At 38.4% G+C, this 27,670-nt stretch overlaps 1 protein-coding gene across 4 annotated transcripts in view; it reads left to right on the forward strand.

Annotated features, from left to right (window-relative positions):
- Positions 1 to 27,670, forward strand: part of Lrfn5 (leucine rich repeat and fibronectin type III domain containing 5) — a 297,517-nt gene that overhangs the window by 221,045 nt on the left and 48,802 nt on the right. The window lies entirely within an intron of this gene.

Here is a 27,670-nt window from a genome sequence, read left to right on the forward strand (position 1 = left end):
GCCGCTCTCCCTTCACATTTCCTGAGTTGTGAAGAGCGCCGGTGTGAGTGGAAGCTCCCTGCACCTGGCTTTTCCTGCTGCTAGAGGTGTGTCTGGCAGCTTTCTGGTGTGCCACAGCTGCAGCGGTTGGCAGAGCTGCTGGGGCCACTTTTGCAGGCCTGTGCAGGCTCTGGATGCTCTGGACCTCTTCTACTTCGCCACTGCTGCTTCAATTTCCTATACACCTCACTTTTTAGTAAAAGTGTGTATTTTGCTGAGTTTTTTTGGTCTTTCCCCCCCCCCCCAGGCTGCATTGGCGTGGTACGTACACCACCATCTTAACCAGAAGTCCCCTGATAATCTTAATAGCATCTTCTAAGCATTATATAACAAGGCTTTGGGCTGGAGAAATGGATCTGTGGTTAATACATTTTTCCTAAAGCTAAAGAACCCAGGTTTTATTCCCCAGGACCCATATAACCACTTGCACAAGGTAGCACATGGGTCTGGATTCTGGAGTTCATTTTCAGTGGCTGGAGGTGCTGGTGCTTCCATTTACTCTCTCTGTCCCTCTCTCTTTCTCTCTCTCTTTCTTATATATAATAAATAATAAAATAATTTATAGATTCAATTATCTCAAACAGTTATTCCTTCAAATACCATTTTTTCCTATTTTTAAAAAATTCTTAATCAAAGGAATTGTGAGCAGAAACAAAGTGGAAAAAGAAATCCTAAACTTTTACTCAGACATGTTTGCCAAATTTCTTTTGACTATAAAGATCATTGGTTCTGGATGCAGTAGCTTTTCCTGAAGCTGGAAATAGTTCCAAACACACTTTTTGTGTGAAGTGATGCACAATGACTATTACTTCAATAACATGATTTGTTTTCTCTCTTTTTGTTCATCTATTATGAGAGCTCTCATTTTCCTCATCACAAGTATTAATTGTCATTCCTAGTAACCAGTATCAGCCAGTCTGTTAACAGTGGACATTTCTATCAAGTATTTTAAGTATTTCCTTTAGCATGGGCATTAGCATTATGGGAGGAAGTACTACACTTTCATCTTTATAATTACAGTACTTCTAAAATTTACTCAAGGAAAGAGTTTCATTGCTATACCCTCACTCATGTCTTTGCATTCCACTCTCCTGGCTTCAGCTCATTCAATAATTGTCTAGCAAGTAAGTAATGCTAAAACATTCTATGTGCATACATTTTCATCTTTGATCATGCAAATGAGAAAGTCCATTGTATCATCAAATCCAGACAGCCATATTATTCTTGCTATGAATACTGACATTATCTGAGCATTTGGTTTCCTCTTAATTCCTCTAATGTTCCACTCATCCATACAATCCCAATCTATATATTAATTTTCTTATTATTTGGGAAGGTAATTTGGGCATGAGAATTAACCCTGGAAGACAGTTAGAAAGTGCAGGTTACTGATAAAATATAGGTCTTGCTGACTAAAATGATCCAATAGCGTATTAATGATACACAATATCAGTAAAGATGTACTCAAATTCCCATCAATATAGAAGGCTAATTCTATTACCTTAAAGAAGTTAAAAGGGTTTCTAAGATTTTCTTTCTTGCTTGTATAACAACATTGTTGTTACTTAAGAATTCAAGCAATGAATAGATAAATTAATCAATAAGTATCTCTAATTGTTAAAATATTAGCTAAAGTGATGGCTCAGTGGACAAAGTTCTTGCCACAGAGCCTCAGAACAGACATAAGATACCAGGCATAATGGCCTGCACCTCACATTTTAACACTGGGGAAGTGGAGACAATGAATCTCCTAGAATCACTGGCTGTCTAATATAGCCAAATCATTTAACTCTAGTGTCAGTTAGAGACCTTGCCTTATAAATTTAAAAAGTGTATAGTTTGATTGAAGAAGACACCTTAAATCAACTTCTGGTCTACACATGCATATGCACCTACTTCAATCTCCACAAATAAACATGTCTATGAGCAATGTGCCCAAATACACACACATACACACATACACACACACACACACACACACACACACACACACGCACATATGTGGGGAGAGAGAGAGAGAGAGAGAGAGAAAGAGAGAGAGAGAGAGAGAGAGAGAGAGAATATGTGATAATAAATAAAATTCAGCAATGATAATTGTTTCATCAACATAAAATCAGTTTGAAGAGCTATTTGCTCACCAAACTGCCTTCCTGAAGAGCTCACAGAATCCACGTAAGTGATAATCCTGCCTGGTATTAGTGTAACATCGGATTATCCTGCGTGACATTAGTGTAACAATGGTAAAAGGAGAAATGAAGAAAAGTTTTTCTTTTTTTTTTTTTTTTTTTTGGTTTCTCAAGGTAGAGTTTCACTCTAGCTCATGCTGACTTGGAATTCACTACGTATTCTCAGGGTGACCTTGAACTCCTACCTCTGCCTCCAGAGTGCTGGGATTAAAGGCGGGTGCCATGTCACTTGGCTATGAAAGGAGATTTTCGATTTTCGTCTCACTCTTACCTCATACATTTGAGGTAGCATGGTGAGAGCTGCATTCATTACAGTAAAGTACAAAAGTTGAAGCTTAGGCACTGAAACCTAGTACAAGACTTACAATCTTCTTGTGGTCAGTGGTCTCTTGCCTTCAGAATAGTATGGTTAACACCTCTTCAGCATGTGATGAAGGATCTATCTCCACTTTTCTTGAAACACAGAGCAACAAAGAAATCTGTTGTTAGAGAGCAAGGCATGAAAGCAAACTCAGAACTTTGCTTGAGATATAATAAACAATAAATACATTAATATGTCACAATATAGAAAATGTACAAAGATGCAAAATGCAATATCTAAATGTGCTGAGGAATAAAATACAATTGTGGAGTACTTTGTTAGTATGTGTGTTATGGTTTGAGTGTGAAATATCTTCTCAAGGAGATGTGGTTGAACAATCAGTCACCAGTAAGAGGCACTGTTTGGGCTGGAGGGTAGTCCATGAAGATTATCACTTCAGGGAGTCTCATGACCAGCCCATACGCTCCAATTCTTAATCTATTGACATATGAGCAACACGTTCCAAAGTTGTTGTTTCTGCAGAGCTGATAGCCACTGAAACTGAGAGAATAAATTCTATCATTTTTCAGATGTTTTTGTCAGGTACTGTGTTCCAGTGACAAGAAAAGCAACGGATATAGCTAGTACTCATATATCTCTTTTTTCCTTTCTTTTTTTTTTTGTTTTTTTTTACTTTTTTTTCAATTAAGAACATACTTTGAATGGATACACCATGTGTTTGTACCATCTTTTTCCCTCCTCCCTGCTCCCATTCCACAGGGAGCTCTCCTCAGTGGGACTGCTGGTATTTCCCATGGAGTTCTGGTTTATGCTGACTACTGTGCTCATATATATTTATTCTTTCTATTCCTGAGTTTTATGATCAATGTTATTTATTTTCATTTCAAATTTTTTTTCTAGAATTAATGGATATTTTTATTTTTAAGTTTTTAAATTATGGACACACTTAATATAAATACAACATATGTTGGTACCACCCTTTCCTTATCCCTGTCCCCATTCCTCTGGGGTCCCCTTCAGTGGAGTTGCTGGTTGCTGGTATTCCTCATGGGATTGTGGGTTATGTGTTGTGAGAGTAGCAATCAGTTATTGGAGGAGGCCATACCTCTGGCTGTGTTGTTGTAACCTGTGGATCATACAATCTTTCTGCTCCCACTTCTGCCAAATTCTCTGAGCCATGGTGGGTGTGTTTTAAGTCTACTTCAGTGATGTGCTCTTAGGAGCCTCTGGATTTCTGCTTTGGTATGCCTTGAGTATCATCAGTGTCTGTCTCCTGCACCCTGGCACCAACTTTCAGGCTCACCATGGAAGCAGCACTCTTGTTAATCTCCCCAGTTCCTCTGTGGTTTTATCTAGGCCTCTGTTGAAGTGCACTGGGTGCTTTATTACTTCAGGCCTTGCTACATTCTAGAAAACAAACAAACAAACAAACAAATATATTCTCCAAATGGAGAGGGAAGTTGGCATAGGTTAAATGTAGTAATCATTACTAATTGAGGGATAATTTGATAGATATAGCCCATATTTTAGCCAAAGATTAGTGGGAGCTTATAATTGGGGAGCATAATCTTTGTCTCCATAAGATTCTGACCTGTTTCTTAGTTACAGATATGGGTTTTTTTCCACTTAGTGGATCACTTAGCTAATCAGAAAGCTGTTGATTACCTACCAAGGCTGTGTGCCACCATTGCACTGGTGTGTATTTCTTGTAAGAGTGGTTGCTTCTGAGTAGCTTAAACCCCTGGTTTATCACACCATCGTTGGCCACTTACAATCAGTAGCTCATACAGAGCTTTCTAGCACTAAACAGGCTAACTCTCTGTGGTCTGGCTCTCTTTCGGGTTCCAACCAGGTCTCTCCATGTTCTATGTCGACAGCATATGGTGTTTTCAGCAAGGCAGGTAATCAATTGCTTTGACAGGATACTGTATTGTTTAGAAGACCTCAGAAGTCTCTGTAATCAATAGCTCATTGTAGGTAGCAAGTGATTTCTATTACTGGGTGTTACAGGCAAAAGCCATTTTTTCTTTTATGCTTAGACTTCATTCCACACACCCCAGAGCCCTTCTTTTCTAGTGCTCCACCCATACTCCTGTTGAGAGTTATATCTTTTAGTCTACCTTCAAGGATAAAGCTTTCTGCAGTACTAGCTCATTTTGGGTTCAATTTTGTGTATGTTTTCCCCCAATCTCCCCTTTCCCTCCTTCAAAACCCTTATATCTCTTTTGTCTGGGCCTTAAGTTGCCTATCAGATATGCTAGCAACTTGAGCTTATCCAGGTTAAGAACCACAGATGGGTGTGAACATGCTGCATTTGTCTATCTATGAATGTGTGTGTCTACTGAATATAAGCTGTTCCAAGGGTGTACATTTTCCTACAAATTTCATTGTATCATTTTTTTCTTACTGATGAGAAGATTTTCATTGTGCAAATATACCACACAACTGTGTTATCCATTCTCCCAATGATAAGCACCTGGGTTGATTCAAGGTCTTAGCTATTGTAAATTGAACAGCTACAAACATGGCTGAGCAAATATCTCTATAGTGAGGAATGGAATATTTAGGGTAAATGCCCAATAAGGGAATAACTGAGTCTGTTGGTAGTTCTAATAATTTGCAGGAATGTCCATATTGCTTTCCACAGTGGTTATACAAGTTATCATTCCCTCCAACAATGAATGAGGGTTCCTCTTTCCCATATCCTTGCCAACATTAGTTGTTTGATTTTTTTTTTTTTTTAACGAATACCATTTTTACTGGAGTAAGGTGGAATGCCATAGTTGTTTTAATTTGCATTTCCCTGATGGTTAGGAATGTTAAACATTTTCTTAAGTGTGTGTTAGCCATTTGTATTCCTTCCTCTGAAAACTCCCTATTCAATTATCTGCCCCATTTTTGGAATTAATAGATTTTTATGAACCATTTTATTTAGCAATTAAATGGTAACAAAGAATGGATCTATACTAACCATAACAAAAATAATAGGCAAGAATCAAAATATGGCAGGCATGGTGATGCACACCTTTAATCCCAGCAGTGTGGAGGCAGAGGTAGGAGGATTTCCATGAGATCGAGGCCACCTTGAGACTGCATAGTGGAATCCAGGTCATCCTGGGCTAGAGTCAAGCCCTACCTTGAAAAACCATAAAAAAACAAATGTTTTTTTTAGAGAAAAAAATATTAAGGCTGGGCATGGTGATGCATGCCTTTAATCCCAGCATTTGGGAGGCACAGGTAGGAGGAATGCCTTGAGTTCATGGCCACCCTGAGACTACATAGTGAATTTCATGTCAGCCTCAACTAGAGTGAGAGGGTACATTGAAAAGAGAGAGAGAGAGAGAGAGAGAGAGAGAGAGAGAGAACAAATTAACAACAAAGGTTAGACTAAATAAATGAGAAGGAAATCCCAAAAAATAGAAGAAAATTTAGAAATAGCTGTAGTAATTCTTGACCTATTATACTGTAATTAATGCTGGATTAAGTCTCTAATTGTAATACTTATGTGAATGACTATAATAAAAAGAAAAGAGTTCAGGGGCTGGAGAGATGGCTTAGCAGTTAAGGTGTTCACTTGCATAGCCAAAAGATCCCAGTTCATCTCTCTAGGCCCCACATCAGCCAGATGCACAAGAGGGTACATGCATCTCAAGTTCATTTGCAGTTGCTGGAGGCCCTGATGCATTCATCACCCCACCCCCGCCCCAGCTTTCTCCCTTCCTCCCTCCCTCCCTCTCTCTCTCTGCCTCTTTCTCATTCTCAAATAAATAAATACATAACAATATTTTTTAAAAAGAAAGAAAAGAATTAACTATTCACTTATATATAATTATAAAAACTCAATTGTAAAAGTACATGGAAACAGAAAGTGGAATTTAGGAAAAATATACCATAAAAATTAAATAAGAAAGAAAACAGGAGATATCACATTTGGGAATGATAGAATATACTTTAGGGGCTGCAGAGATGGCTTAGCAGTTTAAGTGCTAGGCTGAAAAACCTAATGGCCCAAGCTTGATTTCCCAATACCCACATAAGACAGATGTACATGGTAGTACATGCATCTGGATTTCATTTGCATTTGCTAAAGGCACTGACATGCCTCCTCTCTCAAATAAATAAATAGATAAATGATAAAACAAAAAGTTAGTAAATATACTTTAAATCAACAAAAGTGAAAAGCAAAATTTTGAATAATCTTACAGTATTGCACTGATCTATTCAGCATGATCATCTAAGTAGTGCCATTATTGGAGGACCAGCAGTAGTAAGAAGATAGTAATAGACATAAAGGGAGATGTAGACTCCAGCTAATAACAGGAGAATTTTAGAACTTGTCTTTATCAATATACAGATAACTAGAAAGAAATGAACAAAGAAGCTGTCATTCTAAATTTAATAGAAATTCAAACCAAGTGCACTTACAGAACATTCCATGCAGTAACTCTAGAGTACATATTATTCTCAAAGGCACAAGAAACATTATGTATAAGTCATATTTTAGGAACTATGCAACTCCCTGCAAATTCTTATAAGTTTAAATTCCATTGAGAATCTCATTGTACCACAATTTTGTTAAACCAAATTAAAAACCAAAAGGAAGAAAATTTGAAACTATACATATAGCTAGTAGTTAAGGAACTTATTCCATCACAGCCAGTAAAGTAAGGAATAAATGAAGAAATAAAACACTCTTTTTTCTTTTGAGGTAGGGGTCTTTCTCTAGTCAAGGCCAACCAAGAATTCATTATATAGTCTCAGCTTGATCTTGAAGTCACAGCAATCCTCCTGCGTTGGACAACTGAGTGCTAGGATATGGCACGCATGCACCACCAGGACCCACTCAATGCTTTTCTTTGAAATAAACAAAAACTGGAGCATAATATTTCAAAAACTACAGGTTAGAATGAAAGCAAGCCTATGAGGAAAATTCCTCACACTAAATGCGTGACTAAAAGTGTACAGATGTCTCAAATAACTGCGTACACAGCACCTTCAGTAACTACATTACCAAGGAACAGTAATGCAAAGAGTAAATTTCAGAACAGAAATAAATGAATATGATGCTTCAAAACAATGCAAAGATCAAGAAAATAATGAAATCAATTCTTAAATGATAGAAAAGCAAGTGTTCAGCCAAGCTATGTAATAAAAAAGAGAATCAAATTATGCCAGAGATAAAAGAAGAAATATTACAGGTAGATACTATTATGAACTAGATGCTATTATGAACAAATAGATACAATTTGATACTTTACAAGAAATGGACACATATGTACACTGTATGAAGACAGAATCATAAAATCATGAAGAGACAGAAAACCTGAAGAGCACAATAATGGATAAGATTGCAATCTACCAAAAAATAAGGAGAAGTTTTAATTCTCCATCAACTAATATAAAACCAAGTAGGAGGGATTTATTCTCATCATGAGGTCAGTATTATACTGTTGGCAAACTAGATAAGGTGACCATATATGTGCCAGCTGTCCTCGATGAAGGTAGACACAAAACACATTAGCACAGTGTTACAAAAAAGCTCCACCAGCTAACTAAAAGGAAAATCTGTTGGAATTTACTCCATGGATGAAAAGGTGATTTGTAGGCAAATCCATGAATGTGATATACCACATAAATAGAATGCAAGACAAAAATTATCTTATTTCTCATTTTATTAAATTTAACATTTCTTGATGACAAAAAACTCTGATACTGAAAGGACATACTTCAATCCAATAAAGGCTATACATGCAATAACCTATTACCTCATATTGTAACAAATAGGAGAAGAACTGCAGACTTTCTCTCAACCTAAAGTTATTAAGAAATGCAAGATGCTTACTTTCATGATTATCTTGTGGCATAGTACTGTAAGGTGTTAGCAGAACAAATGTGAAGGAAGGAAACAGAATGCAACCTAACCTGAAAAGCCGAGGTGAAATTCCCTATGCTTGCATATGACATGATCTCCCATTTCATATAGAATATCTACAAATATATATATATATATATATATATATATATATATATATATATATATGTACATATATATACAAATATACAAATGTATATCATACCAATGACTCCATGAACCTACTGTAAATTCATGTTTGACAAAGATGCAAAGAACAAACATTGAACTATAAATTGATTTTTTCAAAAGGTTATATGAACATGAATAAAGCTTATCTCCTTTTTTTTGCCATATTTATTACTTGATTCAAAATGGATTAAAGGCTGGAAAATGAACCTTACACCTATAAACATAGTAGAACAAAAATATGGGACATAGTACTGAGAAACAAGTGGCTTGGAAACTCATAGGACTTAGAGGCTATGTCCATTCAGAAGGCTACTACAAGTCTGTTTATCCACTATTATCCATGCTGCTCTCCCTCTTGGTTAGAGAATGTGCTTTTTGTGCATGACAGAAAATACCAAGGGGAACCAAGATCTATCTGAACAGAAAGCTGACTGCAGGGCACATGATGAATCATCTCTATCACATCTTGTAGAGTCCAGGATAGATTTCACAGGACATGAAGGATTAAATGTTAGTGCTGTTCTAACTTCATATGTATATTCATTATTAAAGAATAATATACAGGTACCTATATATATGTATATATACATACATAAGCATTATATGTGTTCAATATCATTTAATGTATATTATATATGAAAAATTATATATATCACAAATTATATGTATATATAAGTATGATGATTGATCTCACTGAAAACGTGATACAGTTTAATGTCACCATGGAAACAACTATCTGTGATGTCTGTGATTAGGTTAACTAAAGTAGGAAGACCCACCATATATGTGGATGATACCATTCATGAGTTAGGTTTCCTAGACTGAAGAAAGAGAAGAAACTAGCTGGAGAGCAGCAAGCACCTGTCTCTACTTCCTGACTGTGAGAGTAATGTGAGCTGCTGCTGTCTTCTGCTCCTTCTGGCATGCCTACCACATGATGCACTGTACTGCACTAAATTGTAAGACAGAATAAAACTTTCCTCCATTAAGCTGCTTCATATCACGTATTTAGTAACAACAATGAGAAAATTGATTAACATATTAACTAAATAAATGTTAGAGTTGATACATATTTTTAGCATGATTTCAATCTTTCCTGAAGTTTTCATATATTAAAATATCACTTAGTATCTCACTAATATGCGTATATTTTCATGCATCAGATTAAAAGGATTTTTAATTCATAAACTTGAAAATTAATAGTAGTGGCATTTGTTTTGCGATTATTTTTCAGACTTTCTATTTCTAAGTTATATTTGGCAGAGGAGCCATGTAATGATGTCTGTAGTTATTTAATCACATCTATTAAATATTTCAGTAAATATGATGTACCAAACATTAAAATTAAATATATGAAATGTAAAGCCATTTATTTGTGCTTAAGTACAATTTAAAATAGCCTTGAACAATTATAATAACTCTGAAATAGCACTCTCAGGCATAAATATTTTCTGAGTTCATCAATAATGAATAATGTTTTTCCTCCTCATCCCTTAAGTAGAGAAAGTTGTAAACTTGCCATTGCATCATCCTATATTATCCACAAGAGCCAAATAATGGGCTGGAAGAAAAATAAGTCAACACTAAATAAACAATACTCTACTTTTTCATTTTCATACAATTATCTCTTGCTGTTTTAAATGATTCAGGCAGGTGGTGTTCATTTGCAATCCGAAGTCAGAGGTAGAAGTATTTTAGCTTTAATTAACAGATGAGTTCATCCATGATGACAAGTATTATTTTAAATGCCATACAAATATACAGTATAAAGTATAATTTACTTATTTAAAATTATTTACTTAAATTTAATTAAAATATTACTCAAAACAATTTCAGTAAATAAAAGTTGGAGAAATCCCATAGAAAAAAATTAAAACAGGCATTGAGTTATATGTAAATAGAAATATCCATCTGTCTTTATTCATTAAATCCTTAATATTAATAATAATAGTGTCATTCCTCTGTAGAAATTGAATTAAAACCTTTTTCCACCACAATGATGAATATGTAATTTCTTAAATAATACATGGATATGTAATAATATGTAAAAATAGAAACAAAAATAAATAACTTCTAGAAATTTGATACTTTCATAGGAAAACATGGAAAATTATGTAAAAATGTCATCTTTTAATGTCCTACTTGGAAAATCTATTATGAAAAGTGAATTCTTGGAAGCATACTTTTCAAACTCCAGAAGTCAAGGCTTCACTCTGTAAAATAGTCATTTCTAACACTGGAGTTTTCCAGAAGTATTGCCTTGATTATTTCTTTCTAAACTTCCATAAACCTCACTCACTTAAGTACATATGTATGCTACTTGTAGATGTTAATATAGTATTACATTGTATTCCTTTATTCATATTTTCTTGTACTAAGGATTCATTCATGTTTTTCATGTACCAATAATTTATGCCTTATATAGCTAGACTATTATATATCATCTATTAAAGTATATTAACATATAAAATTATATGATATGAGTATATCACAAATTTTTATCAGTATTCCTCTTGATAATCCTGTAGGTTTTTCACTAGTGTTTGTGAATTCAGCATGGTATAATCTCGTAAAGATGTTTTTATAGACTGTGCAACATTTTCTCATGAATATTGAAAATGTACACTTCCTAATTATGGAAGAAATATGTGAGTTGGAGCAATCTTATAGCAACCCATTGAGGCCTCTAAAATGTATATATATTTACACTTAATTCTATGAAACTAAATTTGATAACCTTTTATGCACATCATATCCTAATTTCTGTATGGTTTTTTATTATTATTTATACTGCTGGGGTTGTCTTTTATGATTTTATGACAGAAGTTGCTTTTTACCACCTGTTTCATTTTATAGAGTTACTCTGTAGGACAACAGAACACCAAGATTTTCACCCTTCCCTGCACCTTAGTACCCATCAGCTTTCTTTCATCACTATCTCCCACACTCTGCCCTATGATAATCATGATTCTTGCCACATCTATGAGTTCATCTTTTACATTTTATAGGAGTGGGGCTACTCAGAACTTCTGCTGCATCTGGCTTGTTTTCCTTACATTTGTGGGATGACCTCCAATTCTACCCACACTGTATCAAATGAGAGGTTTCCACGATTTTTAATGGGTAGTACTGTTTCATCATGTATGTTTTCCACATTTCTTTATGAATGTGTGACTTGATGGAAGTTTAGGTTCTTTCCATCCATGTGTTGCCCAAGGTGCTCAATTAAAGCAGGAGTGCAGGTGCCTCTTCAACATACTGTTTTCATTTCCTCTTGGTCCCATGGTTATACAGATGGCTCAAATAATATTTGTACTTGAAGATTCAATGAAGAATATAGATACTGCTTCTGTACATGGCAGTGTTAATATACTTGCCAGAAAGAGTGAAACATTCTTTTCTTCTCTTCATGTCAAAGGATGATTGTCATGTCCTTATCAGGTGTATCACTCATAAGTATATCTTTCCTTTCAAAGATTATCATCTTACTCTGGTGAACATTTCTTTTTGCTGCACCAAATCCATTTTGCATATCATATTTCCAATTGTCTTTTGTTGCTTTGGCTTTTCAAACATTTTAAGATGTTGTTCAAAAAGTTGTGCTTATTCTAAATTCCTGAAGGATTTCCCCCTATTTTGGCCTACAGGCTTCATAGATTGTAGTTTTACATTAAAATCATTTGTTTTGGCAGATTTGTTGATCTAGTGAGATGTAATTGTCCAGTTTTATTTTTCTACATGTAGATATGCAATTTTTCCTATAACATTTATTGAAAGCCTGCACTATGTGTAAAGAGAGTTCTTAGTGCTTCAGAAGAAAAGTAGTTGGTTGTAGATCAACTGCATAAACTTCAGGATTTTTTTTTTTTGTTGTTGTTACAGTCTATGTATCTGTTTAGGCCAATACCATGCTGTCTGGATTACCTCCTACTATGCTCTTTCTTCTTAAGGTGGCTGTGAAGGATTATATTGATGATCAACTTGTCAAGCTCTAGAACCACTTGTGAGGTATTACCTAGATTAACATAGTCTGCTAACACCTGTGAGCAATTATCTTGATCAGGCTGAGAAGAAAACACTAACCTTAAATATGAGTGTATCTATCCCATTGCTTGGGGTCCTAGAACATATAAAAAGGAGAGAGGACAGCTTGAACTCCCCGTGTCAGCTAGCATCATCCTCTCTGAAGGGAAAACGCAGTTGAGGGTCAAAGTGGTACACTTGACCAGGGACGGGAGTTACTACTGAGATGAACTAGGAATCCTCAAATCCTGCTACACCTGAACTTTGCTGGGAGGCTAGCAGAGGTGGTGGTGGCTGTCTTCTGGGACCAAATGAGGAGATAAAGACATGAACTTCCATCTCTGCCTTTTCCTTATCAAGCAACAAAGGTCAAAATTCTTTCTGGGATCTATCACTACCATGTTTTTAGTTTTTTTTTTTTTTTTTCTTTTCAAGGTAGGGTCTCACTCTAGCTCAGGGTGACCTGTAATTCACTGTGCAGTCTCAGGGTGGCGGTGAACTCAAAGGGACCTTCCTACCTCTGCTCCTGAGGCTGAGAGAAAATGCATGCGCCACCATGCCCGGCTTTCACTACCAATTTTGAGAGTATATATTTTCCTCTTTTTCAGGTGACAATGACAATGGATGAGCCAGGTGGCTCTGTAGGTACTTGGGTTCTGAAAATTATCTACTAGGATGTATCTCAGTGGTCAAACACTTGCCTGACATGCATGAGACCCTGGGTTCCATCTTTAGCACTGGAGAAAAATAGCTTTTTTTTTTTTTCACAGAAAGTTCCTGAATGTTCACCCTTGTGCAGAGATAACCTCTTGGACCAGCTGGTGGGCATTTTGTAATTATCAAGCTTTGTTTATAGGTCACTGTCTGATTATTAGTGGAAAATAAATCCCTAAGAAGTACAAAAAGAAAGAGATAACAGCACCAGCATTCTTTTAAATGTTTATTGTTATTTATTATTATTAATAAGATGTATTGGATGGATACATCATGTGCTGCTACCCTCTTTTCCCTTGTCCCTGCCCCATTTCTGTTGGGCACGTGCCTCAGTGGGGTTGCAGGTATTCCCTATGGGGCTGTGGTTTATGTATTGTGGGAGCAGTAGTCATTTACTTTTTGGTAAGAGGGAATGACTCTGGCATAATGTCTCAGCCAAGATTCTTAAAATCTCTCACCCCCTATTCTGCAAAATTCAATGAACCATGGTGGGTGAGTTTTAACTCTACTTCAGTGATGAGCTCTTAGGAGCCTCTGGATCTCTGCTTTAGTAGATGTTGAATATCTTCAGGGTCTGTCTCCTCCAACCTGGTGCTGATTATCAGGTTCAGCATGGAAACAGACTTTTTGCTCATCTACCAATCCCTCCATGGTTTCAGCTGTGGCATGGCTGAAGTGCCAGGGATAATTTCTCTCCTCTGGTCTTGTTACCTTCTGAAAAAGACTCTCCAAGGGAAAGTGAAGTCAGCATCATTTAAATGGGATAAACATTATTAATTTAGGGAGAGTTTGATGAATACAATCCCTCTTTTAGCCAAATACTACTGAAAGCTTGACATTGGACAACATAATCTTTGTTTTCATAGGATTCTGATCTGGTTCCCAATTCCAGATATGGGTTCCTTTACGCTGAGTGGATCTCTTACCCAATCAGAAAGCTATTGGCTGCCCACTGAGGCTGTGTTCCACTATTGCACTGGTGTGTACATCCTGTCAGGGTGTTTGCTTCTGAGTAGCATAGACCTATGGTTCTCAGACCATTGTTGGAAGTGAATAGAGAAGTCATAGAAGATAACAGACCTTAATCTCATAACATGTTTTATCCATTTTTCAAAATTAGGAAAATGTGTTGAAGACCAGTGTCACAACTCAACTCAAATGAGTTTTAAGTACATAACTCAAATTTTCTTTCAACTCTTGAGTATTTTTATTGATTTACTTCAGAGAGAGAGAGAGACAGAAGAGGAGGTTAGGAATGGACACACCAGGGTCTCATGTCACTGCAAATGAACTCTTGATACATACTTCACTTCGTGAATCTGGCTTTGCATGGGCACTGCAGAATGCAACATGGGCCAATAGGCTTTGCAGGGAAATACCCCAACCACTGTGTAATCTCACCAGCCTCTCACTTCAATATTCTATTACTTGCCAATGATGAGTTAATTTGATTGTATATTTCATTAAGATGATTAAGAATTTCATTCATTTGTATTGCAATTAGTTAGTTTTCTTAAATAAAGACTAGCATGCAAAATTATCCTTTATCTTATTCAGTTTGTAATTAGTTTTATCATATCTCAAATTAAACATAGATCTGCTGGAGGCTGAGTGGAGACGCAATTGCTTAATTTTATTAGTACCTTCAGCTCCTAGCATTGGGTGTGACAGATATATGTATGATAAATACTGATTAAAGGTCCAGCTAACAATGATTAATGAAATTTTTCGGTAGAATGAAGGTGGGGTGGATGTGAAAAGTCACTGAAGCCAGTAACAGCAATAGGTTATAGAACACAAGTTTTAAAGAAAATTCATATTCAAGAAAAATGCTGCCACTTAAAAAAAACCCTGTATTTAAAGTCCAGTATTTATTACTACAAGAAAGTTAAGCCTTTTCAGAGCAGTGGATGCTTAAGAATTGTTTAATATATAATTTACTTATTCTCATTAAAATAGAGAAGAGAAAATAGAAAATTACAAATAATTCTATCATAAATAATTATGACATAACATATTACTATCATATAATATTGTATTTAATAAAATGCATTACATTACACTATTTATTATATAATTATATATTAAGTTACAATAATTAATATATTGAATTTTATTTCACTATGATTTTGGTCATGTTTTTATTGCTATAAGAAAATTCCTCAAGTATTTAGAAAAGATTTGAGACCACTGTTTCTGATCAGTTTCATACATTGTCTAAGGACTATGGTAAGGTGCCAAAGGCTATGCAAGACAGTTTGTGGACAAGAAAATTTGCATCATAGGCCAGGAATTCAAATCCCTTAAGGTAGGGACTCAGTCCTAAGAACCTACCACTATTTCACAAATGTTACTGATTCCACTATAAACTCCTCCTGTAACTATCAAATTGAATGTATGTCACATAGAATTGTAATGCACATGTTCCCTATATGTATCCTAAATCTTATTCAAAAATGAATAGAGGATCTGAGAAAAGAAAGACAAACCCAATGTGAGATCAAAACACAATACCACAAACAGTAATACATAAATTTGCATACCCAACATCAGAGATACACTAGGGAAGAAATTCCTAAGTATTTGAACAAACTAATTTCTATAGTCTTTCTACCACAGCCCACATGAGTCATCTCTTAGCTGTGCTGAAAACTTTCCCTGGTAAGTGCTGCATATCACTGTCTCTAATTGTGTCTTTGCATCTTGAGCTGGCTTTGCCTCCATGCTAACAGTTCCTCACATCTTAGTCCTGATAGCTATTTTATAGGGATTATAGCAATGAAGCATACAACCTGGCATCCTTGGTTTTCTTTCGAAGTCCCAGTGACTTACCTAATAATAATTACTGAATTCTGCATGCCTGAAAAGCAACAACACCATATACATGATTATAAGGTCTTCCAATGACATGTATTATACCTGGGCACGTTTAGTATAGTTGTGTTAGGTTTTCATTGCTATAACAGAATATATAAGTCAATAAATCAAAGGTAAGGCAGATTTATTTTGGCTGGAAGTTTACAAGTTATGGTCCTTTGTGGCTGAGCTACTTGCTTAGGGATAAGGCAGATTGTCATGGAGGAAGAAACTGTAGAAGCAAGGTTGCTCATTCATGTTGGTAGCAAGCAGAGAGGAGGCTAACAAAAGGGTCTGGGCCTACATATACCCTTCATAGTTATGTTTCTAGATATTCACTTCAGTCAAATAGGCCCGGTTATATAATATAATATTGCAGTTCTATAGCTGAGATAAAATAGAAAAAAGAAACCAAAAATGATTTTGACCTCATTGATTTGCTCCTCTACTTGGGATACATACCAAAACTGACTAATTGAGCCATATATCAAAACTAGGAGACCAGGATTCCACAACACCCCTCAAAAGCACACCTTTGGTCCCTCTCCTAAAAGCTCTCCTGCTTCCAGATAGCTCATTATAGTCAGCTCTATGATGCTTGGATGAACTTCCAAACTAGGCACTGTTAATGGGAAGAATGAAATTTATTTCAGACTTAGAGATCCAGTGTGAGATCTATTGATGGTGGAAGAAACTACTTCCATTTCACAGATCCAAGCAGAGAGAGACTCACAACCAGCCAGAAAGCACACAGGAACCTACATCAGCTGGACCCCCAGAACATACTCTGCATACCATAGGCTGGAAATCAGATCTGCCCCAGTAACACCTTAGGACTGAACCCCGGATCTGCCCACAGTCTCACCTCTTCCAGCCAGGTGGTTGGAAATACAAGTTACAAGCCTTTTAAATAAAAACATCAGAGTCTATAGGGGGAAATACACTCAAACTACTATCACAGTGCTACATAGGGAATCAAGTCTTTAATGCATGGGCCTTTAGGTTGTGGACACTTCACAACCATAGGTGTGATAGCTAATACACCACCTCCTGAAAGCCTTACACAGAAAATTTTGTCTTTAATATACAGACATGATATGTTGGAAGGAAGCACATCATTGTTTGTTAGCTGGACTTATTCTAGTAAATAATTGCAAACTAATACTTATATCATTGCATTCTTTTATGAGGTTGTCAGTTGCCCATCATTTTATTGTATATTTTATGGCTATAGAATTGTCTTCTGATTTATAAAAAACATTGCTATACTAGAGACTACAACTTCCTGAATCAATGTAAATACATTTGTTAATTCAGTGCATAACTTTGTTATACCTTGTGTGTAATTTTACTCTTTCAGGTGAAATAAAAACAAGCAAAGAGAAAAAAAAAAATCTAATTTAAGTGTCTGTGGGAACAGCACGCTTTTTCAGTAAAAAAGAAGAGTGGAAAATTTGTCCATTATTTTTGCAACTAGACTTGGTAATAACAAATACACTGCTCAAAATTGTGTGTCATAAGAACTTGTTTTTCTTGCTCAAACACAATTATCATAATTTTAATTCACTCTGCTGTTTCATGAATAAAAATATTGTAGTACACTATGTTTACTACTCTAAGGAAAAGTAATACTGATACAGGGTACTCTAGTGTACCTACTGTTCATAATTAAACTCTGAAAATAGGCACCTGAGTACAGATGTTATTATTATGCTGCATAAAACAGTGAAGTTAGAGAACAATTGTTATCAGGGACTTTTCATAGCAGGCTTAGAATATTAACATATGAATTATGTTTTGGAAAACTTATTACTCATTTCATATGAAAGACATTTTAAGTATGACTACTACACAAAATTTCATGTATAAACTGATTCTAACAGGAAATCTCACTTCAGGTATGGCAGCTGGGCTTTTGATAATGCTACATATGGTCTTTAGGCCTGTGCTTAGGATGGTAGTGCAACGTTCTCCAATGCAGAAACATAATCATGTAAAAAAATGAAAACATGTTTGAAGGTAGTTTTTTTCTTCCTTTTTATTTTTTTAAATTAACTATGGACATACTTAGTATTAAAACGTCATGTGTTGGTAACATCCTTTCCCTCATACCTACTGCCTTTCTGAAGGGTGCCCTTCTCCTTGGTGTGGAAGGTAATCATGGGGATTGTGGGTAATGCATCATGAGAGCAGCTGTCAGTTACTGGGGAGAGGCAATGTCTCTGGGCATGATGTCTCAATTTGTGGCTGTAACAGTCTTATAACCCCCTCTTCTGCACAGTTCCCTGAGCTATGTTGGGTTTGTCTTAAGTCTACTTTAGTAATGGGCTCTTAGAAGCCTCTGGATCTCTACTTTGAGAGGTGTAGAGGACACTGTCTCCTGCTGATCATCAGGTTCACCATGGAAGTATCATTCCTGCTTGTCTCCCCAATTCCTCTGTGCTTTCAACTGGGCTGCTTGGCTGAAGTGTGAGGGGCAGTTTATCTCCTGGGGTCTCCTCCCTGTCTGAAAAAGAGAAGCAGATTCTTCAATGGTGAGTGAAGTTAGCACAGTTTAAAAGAGATGAGCATTATTAATTTAGAGAGAATTGATGGATGTAGACCCTCTTTTAGCCCAAGATTAGTGGTAGCTTGACATTGGAGAGCAAAATTATTGTCCAAATAGGATTCTGACCTGTTTCTCAGTTCCAGATCTCTTAGCCAATCACAAAGCTATTGATTACCCAACAAGGCTGTATGCCACTATTGCAGTTGTATGTATATAACATCAAGGTATTTGCTTCTGAGTAGCTTAGACCTCTGGTTGCTCTGACAGTTGTTGGCCACTTACCCCCAGTAGTTGATGTAGTGCCTTCTAGCACTAGATAGGCTAACTGTGTGAGGTCTGCCTCTCGTCCAGATTCCAGCCAGTTTTCTCCATGTTTCATGACAAGACCATATAATGTCTTCAATAGTAAGGTCTAACCATTTACCTCAGGCAGATAATCAAGTACTTTGACAGAAGTTTGTCTTATTTTAGGGACCTTGTAGGTCTCTCTGAGAGAGAAGAAACATTTTAAAGTTAGACTTCATGCCACTCTCTCAAGGCCCTTCTTTTCAGGTACTCCCCCCAAGTTGAGGATGCAACATTTTAGTATATCTTCAAGAAACACAGTATCTATGGTGCCAGTTCATTTGGTTACATTTGGGCTCAGTTGTAGATTTTCACATAAATGAGTTTCAATTAAATTCACATTACATAGGCACCTTAGTAAACTTATATATTTTAGTCCAAGCAATTGGCAGTGTCAGGCCCTTGACAATAGCAAATAAACCAAAGTTTATGGTTCTGCTGCACTAGAGAAAAGACAGAAATTGGAATGTTTTGTTAATGAGTTTCAACATATTATCTCATACCCAACTCGATCTGTATTTTCTAACAGTGGTAACAATTTGGGTTTTGTTTTGAGCAATTGCTGTAAATGTAAGGAGCCTCGAGGAAGTCTTAACATTGTTTCACTCCATGCCAGTTAATATGACATTTTTCTTCATGTACAAATTTGCGGGGCTCCTTCCCGCACAGGTAGTGCCGAGGTAAGGACCAGGCCTGCTGGTTCCTCCCTAGGGGTTGAGGGGATGATGAGCGTCAGACGACTCAGAAACCTCTCCTGGCCACCGGAGAAAAACCACACTGAGTAGGGAGTCTTTGCAATGTAGGAACAACTCGCTTTATTACTCTGAGCAGTTGCCTATATCATGTTGGGGATGAAGGCGGGGATTTTAGGGTGGGAGAAGAGGTAAGGGCCAATAGTAAACTTTAACTATTGAAATGGTAATTACAATTACCAGGAGGAAGTAGCAGGCCAGAAGCCCTTAGGCATCCTGCTGAGTCATAGCTGGCCAGAGGCAGGTCGCCAAACTTTAGCTAGGCTCAGGAAGTTCCACTAGGCCTCACGCCTAGGCCTTTCAGGGCCCAACATCTCCCCCTTTTGTTTTTGTAAGAGCATTAGTCACCGTGGCCCCTGTCTTAGGTTGTCCCCCTCTGGGGATCTTACCTGTCATTGAGTACCAGGTGTTTAGCTCACTGAGCCACTCCACGGCCTGTCTTAGGTTGTCCTCCTCTGGGGATCTTACCCGTCATTGGTCACATGGAGGGCAGGGGAGGTGGCAGTGGGTCAAGAGGAACTCAATTTCTGAGTTGTCAGCCTGTGATATCTCAACCTGATGAGGTTTTATAGCCTCTAGCCGCTGGTAAAGAAATTGTGTAATTTTGTTAATTACAGAAGGCCCGACAGTGAGGATAAGGAGGAGGGGAAGGAGAAGAAGGAGAAGGAGAAGACGGAGAAGAAGAAGGAGGAGAAGGATGGGGAGGGGTTCAGGTAGAGGGAGGATATAGGGTAAGAAGTCATGTAAGCCCGTCTGTAGCAGGTTGTCTTGGGGGTCCCATCGCCTCCTCTCCATGTCTTCCTGGAGCCTCTTAATCTTGTCCTGGACGATTCCTGATTTACTGGCGTAAAAGCAGCATTTTTCCTGTAAAAACAAACATATGCCTCTCTTTTCGGCTGTTAGTAGGTCTAGTCCTCTCCTGTTTTGTAGGACTACCTTAGCCAAGGAATCTAGCTTCCAGGAATGATATCAATTTGGGATTAAGGAGGCTGGGGCACAAAGGCCCATCCAATTGCTGGGCAGAAAGTTACAGGCCATTTTGCCTCCGCAAACATAAGCCATTCCAGAAGGCGGACAGCGTTGAGCACTGGGCTCAGTTTTGTTAAAGTTACAGAAGGAAATATGAATGTATCTCACATCTATACTGGAATTATTAGGAGAAGAAAGGGCCCAAATGCCCAGAGGAAACATTGGGAAAAGCTGGACGGGGATGGGGAAGGTGGCTGAGCAGCTTTTTAAGGTCGTATGGACAACTGTACTGCAATCAGCCAGAGAGGCCCAGACTGGAGGCAAAGCCAGCAATCCTCCACAAGGGAGGGAGTTATTTAATTTAGCAGGGTAAAGGACCATTTTAGGAACAGTCCTCAGGGGTGGGACACTCCCTAGAAAAGTGATTGTCAGTGTCCCCTTGTTTAGACAAATATTTTAGGTCCCTCGCTGGTACCCAAATGGGTCTTTTTCATCTTGAGGGAAGATACATCCAAACCCTCTCCCTGCTGTGAGGAGTGGATCAGGCCCTCTCCAGGCCCCAGTCAATGGGTCTCTCCATCTTACCCAGATAGAATTGTAGGTAACAGATGAGGACCAATGTTTTTGAAAAGGGGATAATTGTTTATTTTCTTTAGAAAAGTTTAAAATGTTTAGGGTAAATAATGCCTTTTTTAGTTGGTCATGTGGGGGTAAGGACTCCCCCTTTTGTTTTTGTAATTGAGACTTGAGAGTTTGATTATATCTTTCAACTATAGCTTGGCCCTGGGGGTTGTATGGGATGCCTGTGGAATGTGAAATTTTCCAGGTCTGGAGAAAATCTATAAAGGCCTTGCTTATGAAGCAGGGGCCATTATCTGTTTTTATTTGATCAGGTAGCCCAAGAGTGGCAAAACATTGAAGCATATGACTAATGGCATGTTTAGATTTTTCCCCGGCATGTGCTGATGCCCAGCAGGCACGGGAGAAGGTATTGACTGAAAGAAAGATATATTTAAGCTTTACAAATGTAGAATAGTGTGTGACATCAATTTGCCAAAGATGATTAGGGCGGAGCCCTCGAGGATTGCTTCCTGTATTTTGAAGGGGGGGTACTTGGAGGAAAGGCTGACAGGACTTACAAGTCCAGACAATTTTTTTAAGGTTCTTGACTGGTACCTGTGGAAACCTGTGCTTGAGACCTCTCCAGTTGACATGGGTCAATAAGTGGAAGTGTGTAGCTTCTGTAATAGTATTACATTGAGGCATAGAAGCCATTTTATTAGCCAAATTGTTTCCTTGAGAGAGAAATCCCGGTAAGTTTTGATGACCCCTGAGATGTTGAATAAAAATGGGATTGATTCTTTGTTTGAGTAGGGAACGAGCTTGAATCATCAAAGGAGATATAGGGTTGGAGTCCAATCTTATATGGGCTTCAACCAGGTTGGGTAATAAATTAACAACATAAAGGCTGTCAGAAAATAAGTTAAATGGCTCTTGAATAGTGTCTAAAGCTAGAACGACAGCAAATAGTTCTTTGAATTGTGCTGACCCCTCAACCTCATGGGAGAGTGACTTTATGGGGATAGGCTCTTTTTTCTGTTTTAAAGGAGGGTAAATGACTAGGGAAGCCCCCAGGTGCCCTCCATCGGTAAACACAGTAAGAAAGTCAGGGTTAGGTTGAGACAGAAAAAGCCTGGGGGGCTTCCATTCTAACCTGGAGAAAGAACTCATCCATTGTGGGGGCCATAATGGCAATCAATTTTACCTAGAAACCCCTCAAGAGCCATAGCAACTCTGTTATTATTTCTCTGAAGCCAGGTGAAATCAGTTATCTTAAAGGGAGTGACAATAAGGTGAGGTTCTGTGCCAAACAACCGGACAGAGGTGTCTCTGCCCTTGATAATGCAATCAGCAACCTGGTTGGTTTTAGAATAAACTCTGGGGATCCCACCAATTGAAAGGTGGATCCATTGGATGGGCTCACCTTCCTGGGCCAACAGTGCAGTACATAATGTTTCCCCAGAGAAAATGTAGAGGGAGATGGGCAAATTAGGATTGAACCTCTTTAAGGTTGCAGTATTTATAGCCTGTTGTACCTTATAAAAAAGTTCTTGATGACAAGGGGACAAAATTACCTGAGAGGAGAAGTTAAGATCCTTTAGGAGGTCAAACAAAGGGGACAGCTCTTCAGTAGTTATGGGTATCCAAGGCCTCATCCAGTTAATTTCTCCCAAGAGCTTCTGGAGTTGAGGCAAGGTGTAAGAATCCTGAATACAAAGTTGTGGTTTAACAGGTGAAACTGTATCTAGAGTAAGGGTTGAGCCCAAGATCTTAAAGGGAGGCACAGTTTGAACTTTTTCAGGAGCTACTTTAAAGCCGTTAGTATGAAGGATAGTTAGACATTGATGGGTAAGGTCCTGGAGTGTGGAGGAATCTAGGCACCCAAGAATAATATCATCCATGTAGATATAAAACAGGGTATTGGGGAGATTGAAAAGAGAAGAGAAAATGGATGACAGGTAATATTGACAAATGGGTGGGCTATTAGCCATGCCCTGAGGTAAGACAGTCCATTCAAATCTCCTATCTGGGCCACAAAAGTTAATAGCGGGTACAGAGAATGCAAATTTTTCCATGTCTCCTGGATGAAGAGGGATAGAGAAGAAGCAATCTTTAATGTCAATGATAGTAATATGGTATATATTGGGAATAGCTGGAATACATGGAAGTCCCCTCTGGGGGGTTCCAAAGGGGATCATGCGTTCATTGATCTTTCTTAAATCATATAAAAATCTCCAGGACCCATTAGGCTTTTTTATGACAAAGACAGGAGAGTGCCAGGGACTAGTGGAGGGACGGATATGTCCGGCCTCCAACTGTTGATCAATAAGTATGTGGAGTTGGTGTAACTTAGAAGAAGGGAGAGGCCACTGCTCAACCCATATAGGGTCCCCCAGTCTCCACTGGATTTTAAATGGGAGGGGCTGGGCAGTGGCCCTTAGAATTAGGGGTATTCATTGGAGTAATTAGGATGACATTCCCTCCCTTCCTTAAGCCATTGTTGATATATATATATTTTTTTAATTTAACAAATCATTATAAAAGGCCTTATGATCAGTAGTGATGAAAGCCTCGGCATCTCCAAGGATGTCTTGCCCTAGTAAGTTAGCGGTGAGCCCAGTCACCACGAGAGGGTGGACTTTTCCCTTGTCTCCACCTGGGTCAGTCCAAGGGGGCCACGTGGCAGTCTCCTAGAAGGTGGATTGTCCGCCAACTCCCAGTAGGGGAGGGTCAGGTACAGGCTGCCTAGAGGGGGGCCATCTATTTAAATTACCAAATTTTGCCCCTGGCTCCCAATAGATTTATAACTATCATATATTATAAACTGTACTTAGTTTAATTTTAAAGGTCTCCACAGTCTTGACCAATATAAGATATTGAGATTTGTAAAATTAAACAAGTTAAACACTTAACATATAAAGGCACAGGGTAAACATTTTCATCTGATATATGGCATAGCAAAGAGAGACTAAAACAATGTAAATTGAACCGTCATAACCTAAAATTTGTCTCAGTGTCTGTAACTTGCTTGAGGTGTTTAAGATTAAAATCTTAAATCTCAGCTGGGCGTGGTGGTGTACGCCTTTAATCCCAGCACTCAGCACTCGGGAGGTAGAGGTAGGAGGATTACCATGAGTTTTAGGCCACCCTGAGGCTTCTTAGGGAATTCCAGGTCAGCCTGGGCTAGAGTGAAATCCTACCTCGAAAAACCAAAACAAAGAAAAAACAAATATTAAATTTTTTAATCCAATATCTCTAGCAAAGCATATCAGTCTATTACAAACTTAACCTTGATTAAACTCTTTGGGCCTGGGCAGCAGGACGCAGCCAGCCCTTATGCCAGTAGCCCAGTTCCAGTGAAGTTCCCTGTAGTCTTTCTTTCCTCGTAGAAAGCTTATAAGCTAAGCCTCGAAGTTTAATGCTGTCTGTACTTAGAATCTTTAAATTTTCATCTGAATAGTCCATAAAATTTGGCTTATCACTCCAGAAGACACATTTAGTTGTAAGCATTAAGTTTATGTCTATTTCTTTAAAATAAAGGTTCCAAAAGATTAACATCCACATGGTCAGGTTCATCTCAGCTCATTAGACAGGTTTCGGTTTGCTGAGATAAACTTCCCGACCAGGTACAGTTATGGAGGAAGGAATATTTACTGAAGGTTACAGATCCAGGGGAAGTTCCGTAATGGCAGAAAAAGCTGGCCTGCCTTCCCAGGCCCAAGCAGAGAGAGAGAGAAGCACAAGCCTTTAGAAATACAAAAGCCACGGCAAACCGAAAGTGAAGGGAAAGAGAACGGGAATGAAGAGATGTCGACAAGTAAGTACAGGTTATAGAAGCAAAGTTTAGTGCACTAAATAGGAAGACTACCTCATAACTTATGAGGGTACGCTCACCCGCATACACCGATTACCTCCTCAACGACTGCCTCTCACAGGGTGCACTAGTCTGTCGGGGTCCCAGAGCCGCACGTTAGGCGCCAGATGCGGGGCTCCTTCCCGCACAGGTAGTGCCGAGGTAAGGACCAGGCCTGCTGGTTCCTCCCTAGGGGTTGAGGGGATGATGAGCGTCGGACGACTCAGAAACCTCTCCTGGCCACCGGAGAAAAACCACACTGAGTAGGGAGTCTTTGCAATGTAGGAACAACTCGCTTTATTACTCTGAGCAGTTGCCTATATCATGTTGGGGATGAAGGCGGGGATTTTAGGGTGGGAGAAGAGGTAAGGGCCAATAGTAAACTTTAACTATTGAAATGGTAATTACAATTACCAGGAGGAAGTAGCAGGCCAGAAGCCCTTAGGCATCCTGCTGAGTCATAGCTGGCCAGAGGCAGGTTGCCAAACTTTAGCTAGGCTCAGGAAGTTCCACTAGGCCTCACGCCTAGGCCTTTCAGGGTGCAACACAAACTGAGGCTATATCTACACTTATCTCATTTGCTATGTACTACACATGATAAAGATTAATAAACCATTCTACTTTCTCCTTATACATATTGTCGTCAATGCAATCCAGTTGAAAAATACCCTATGCATGTGATCAAGTGGATATGGTATCATAATGCTTATAATCAAACTAGTGATACCATGGTCATGTGAACATGCCCTTATAATTTTAAAATTTGAATCCAAGATATGCCTATAAAGGAAGAAAATATTTCAATCCATCTTTTTTTCTTTTTCAAGGTAAGGTTTCACTCTAACTCAGGCTGACTTGGAATTCACTATGTAGTCTCAGGGTGGCCTCGAACTCATGGCGATCCTCCAACCACTGCCTCCTGAGTGCTGGGATTAAAGGCATGCACCACCATACCCAGCCTCAATCCATCTTTAATATCAAAATTCATGAAATATTTTTTTAATTTAATTTATTAGTTTTCTTTTCAGTAAATACAGGCAGTTTGGTACCATTATTTAGGCTCATCTGTGATCTACCCCCTCCCATTAGACCCTCCTTGTTAATGAAAATGGGTCATGCATTGTGGAGTTAGCCCCCAGTTATTGGTATGATAAATGTCTCTGCAAATCATGACCCAACATGTGACTCTGACATTCTTTCCGCCCCCTCTTCCGCAAGATTTCCCTGAGCCATGTTGGGTTCATTTTTGGTCTGCTTCAGTGCTGAGGTGTTGGGGGCCTCTGAGGCTCTGGCTCTCTGATTTGATAGGAGTTGATTTTTCTCTGTGTTGATCTCCTTCCCCTTTGTTCTGGTATCCGGTTCACAGGAAAACATCACCCTTGCTTATTTCGCCAGTTGTCCTTAATTTCAGTTGGGCCCCTTTTGAGGTATGTTGGGGCAGCTCTCTTCTTAGGATCTGCATCTATCTGGAAAAGAGAAGCAGATTCTCCAATGGAGAGTAAGTTAGCATCCAGAAAATTGAGATAAGACTTACTTTTTTGATAGACAGTATGATAGGTGTAGGCCCTCTTATACCCCGTGATTGATGGTAGCTTGATATTGAAGAGTGGGCTTTTGTTTGGGTATGGTTCTGATTTGTTTCCCAGCTCCAGCTATGGGTCTAGTACCACTGAGTGGATCAGTTAGCCAAATCAAGAGCAATTGATTCCTCACCATGGCTTTGTACCACTATTGCACTTGTGTGGGCATCACATCTGGTTTTTTGTTGCTAATTAGGTTAAACAATGTGTTGCTTGGACACATCTTGGTCATTTCTCCCAGTACCCTATGTAGCGCCTTCTGGCACTAGACACGCTGACTGTCTGGGGTCTGACTCTGTCCTGGCTTCCAGCCATGTCATTCCATTTTACTTGTCAGCTGCATATGGAGTCTTCAGCAATAGGGTGTTACCACTGGCCCTTGATGGGTCATCAAGTTCTCTGACAGAAGTCTGTCATTGTTTTGGGAAACCTTGTAGGTTTCTCTGATCAAAAGCTCATTGTGGATGGTAGGCCCAAGCTGGAAGTGGGGGTTACAGGTCAGTGTCCACTAAGAAATTGAGGAAAAAGATAACTAATATACAAGAGTTAGAGAGGAGAGAGATAGAGGGGAGAGGAGGAGAGGGAGGGAGGGAAGATGTAGGAGATTTAGGTCAGTCTTGATCTTATCCTCTCCAATGTCATGTGGTTCAGGTGTTTCCTGTAAGGGTCTAGTGAAGGTTCAGCCATTTGGTCTGTCTTTTAGGAAGTAGAATTTTATGGTACCATTGCCATTTGGGTCCGGATTACTGTTTTCCACCCTTTGATTCCCTCCCCGCCCTCCCATCCATCTTATTGTCTAGTCCATGAGGTGTTTGCTGGGTATGTAAGGCATCTTGGGCAGATTCAGGTTAGATGTTGCAGATGAGTGAGACTATGTGT

Source organism: Jaculus jaculus, chromosome 7 (assembly GCF_020740685.1).
Source record: "Jaculus jaculus isolate mJacJac1 chromosome 7, mJacJac1.mat.Y.cur, whole genome shotgun sequence".
Taxonomy (NCBI): Eukaryota; Metazoa; Chordata; class Mammalia; order Rodentia; family Dipodidae; genus Jaculus; species Jaculus jaculus.